We start from the raw sequence: 3,290 nt of genomic DNA, 5'->3' as shown, positions 1-3,290 counted from the left end.
TGCACACTCCCCTTTCTAAACACAGATGATGTCAGCACCCTATAAGTACAGCAGGAGAAGAGAAGCCTCCCAGTAATGCGAATAGCTCGCTCTGCTAATGCATCCGTCTCAAGTGTCATAACATAGTTAGGTAGTGGTTTGAATCCTGCAAATGGCAAGTGTGTGTGTTTGGATGAGGGGGGTTATTGTGTGTGTGCAGATATGTATGAGGGAAATGTTCCTTTTGGCAACTGGGAGAACACACTACAGGATGCACACTCCCCTTTCTAAACACAGATGATGTCAGCACCCTATAAGTACAGCAGGAGAAGGGAAGCCTCCCAGTAATGCGAATAGCGCGCTCCGCTAATGCATCCGTCTCAAGTGTCATAACATAGTTAGGTAGTGGTTTGAATCCTGCAAATGGCAAGTGTGTGTGTTTGGATGAGGGGGGTTATTGTGTGTGTGCAGATATGTATGAGGGAAATGTTCCTTTTGGCAACTGGGAGAACACACTACAGGATGCACACTCCCCTTTCTAAACACAGATGATGTCAGCACCCTATAAGTACAGCAGGAGAAGGGAAGCCTCCCAGTAATGCGAATAGCACGCTCTGCTAATGCATCCGTCTCAAGTGTCATAACATAGTTAGGTAGTGGTTTGAATCCTGCAAGTGTGCATGTGTGTGGGGGTAGTAGGGTGTGTGTAAATGCAAGTGTGAGGAAACAGATCCTTTTGGCAAATACTACAATACACCAGATGCTGCATACTCTCCCAGTAAACACAGGGGATGTCACCACACTATCAGCACAGCCAAACAGGGCTAGTTGGCTAGTAATGCCAATAGTGTGCTCTGCTACTGTGTCTATTACCATTGTCAGAGTACAGATAGGAATGTTCTGGTAACCCACAACTGTCACGTGTGGTCGTGTCACACAGTATGACCTTGTGTGGGTGTTTGTACATAACAATGCATGCCATTGCCTAAACCAGCAATGGCATTGCACACATGATGTATGTGTGTGACACATACACATAAATACCTGTGACCTGCAGTAGTTACCATGTCTGACACATGCTTCATGTGGATAAATGGTATTAGCAATGTATACCAATATGACTGTGTCTTACTGTGCAGGGTCCGCACGTGGTATGTCCCTATACAGTGTGGGTGTCTATGGTGAAAGACCTACAGCAGGGGATACACATCTGGTCTGGGCCATATAGTGTACATGTAGTCGATGTACAGGTGCTGCATGTTCCCACCTGTTGTGGTAGTGGTAACATGTCATTCCACTGCAATTCGGTGACCACATGCTGTGAACTCTTCAACTAGAGTGTTGTAGCTACAGTAATGCTCACACACAATGTTCGGCTGGATGCAGTACGGCCTTATAAACACAGTTCATGAGACTGTCATATTGCCGGTGTTGTTATGGAGGATAGGTGGTCTTCCTGTGTATGTGAGGGTTGTGTGTGCCAGGCTATGAACCAGATGGCAGTCCGACACACTGTCAGCTGCACATGAGTAGACCCTGATTGTTTGTGCTGTGCCAACAACCTGGAGGTGTGTGTATCTGTGTTACCTTGGGATACCACCCCCCTATCCATGTGTGTTACATGTGTAGGGGACGACAGGCATGGTATGGGGCATAACCTGTCAGTGATGGGTAACACCTGTGAGCCATGAATCATGCATCTGGTACTGCACAGACATTGCAGTTCACCGTGCTGAGGGCAGTGTCTGGTGCATGCATCCTCCAGTGTACACTGCTGTTGTTGTGTAGCAGCACTGTTAGTGTCCTAACCTGTGTGATACCCACGGAGGTCGCTATGTAAACCATGTCCTGCAGCATAAGGCAGTATGTGTGTACCAAGGAGCCTTGCCATTATACATCGGGCCATGGGTGTCACGTGCAAGATGATCCGTGCACATCAATGTGGCTTCCCTAGCATGTAAGCACACGTTGACAGCCAGTGGATACCCTATGAATGACATTGGAGACTGAGCATAATGTAGACATACAACACCCTTCCCACATATAGTGGTAGAATACCTGGTGAGGGTATGTTGGCAACCAACATCAGGCTCATACTGGCCTGTGCCACATGCTGAGAGATCCATTCTATGTTCCCTATCATGTAGTCCAGGGAGGTATGTCCCAGGCAGCCACACTGGCATGGTCAATGAGTGAGTCATATCAGTCCATGCCTCTGTCTGACCTGTATGCATGTGTGCTGTGGTGGACCATAGTGCCCCTGGGTCATATCACTGTGACCTTCACCAGATACAGCCTGTTGAGCGGGACCCCAGTGCAGCACACATGACAGGTACCTGACACGTCTGTAGCAGGTGTGTTGTGTAGCCCTACAGGCTGTGAGTGTGTGGCACAGGGGATGTGCGTGCCATGTGTGGCATGTGCTCTGTTCCGACGGGACATATGCCTGTGTGCCAGCTGCGGAGGTGTGTGATGCCCAGGCAGGCTGCTAGTCTGAGTCCCCACTTATGCCCCAGTGTGTTCAGCATGCTGTCAGTGTGTGCCAATGTCTGACTGGTATTGTCGTCACTGTAATATATTGTATTGATTTATTTATTTATCCTACATTTGTTGACTGGGATAGCCCAACTGGATGCATGTCCATTTCCAGGGGAGGCCCGTGGAGACAAGCTACGAGGGTAGCAGATACAGCATTACATAATACTAGCATTACATAGTACAAACAGATTATTTACAGAGATTACATAAGTAAGCAAGTCAAACATGTTCAACAGGTTAATGTTAGACCTGAGCACAAGCCAGGATTAAATTAAAATTGCACACTAAAGTGGTTCACAGAAGTTACACATTCGAGTTAGCCAGGCTTGATACATTGACATAGCCAGTTACGTGACAAATGTTGTTTGAGTCTACTGTTAAATGACCTAAGGTGGACAGTAGGGTAATATCAGCTGGAAGTGAGTTCCAGGATCTACTTACAGGGTTTGCAAAGAGAGAATCACCAGCTGTGTTATTAAACTTGCTAGTCTGAAGTAGTACTTTGTTAGAGGATCGAAGCGGTCTAGGATTGTTATAGGGGGTGATAATAATTGAAGTGCAGGAGTATTGTCTGGATTATAGAGGATTTTATAGGCCATAATCAGTTGGTTATACTGTATTAGGCTGGGTATTGCAAGCCAACCAAGCTGATTTAGATTGATGCAATGATGTGTCCTAAAAGGCGGGCCAGTGGCAAACCTGGCAATGTGGTTGTAGCAAATCGAGTGCTTGTTAAGGACAGTCTTGTTCATATTTGAGAGTAGAGGGTTAAA

This window comes from Protopterus annectens, chromosome 1.part1 (genome assembly GCF_019279795.1).
Source record: "Protopterus annectens isolate FY-2018-M chromosome 1.part1, PAN1.0, whole genome shotgun sequence".
Lineage (NCBI taxonomy): Eukaryota > Metazoa > Chordata > Ceratodontiformes > Protopteridae > Protopterus > Protopterus annectens.
Note: the sequence above shows the minus strand (reverse complement) of the source record.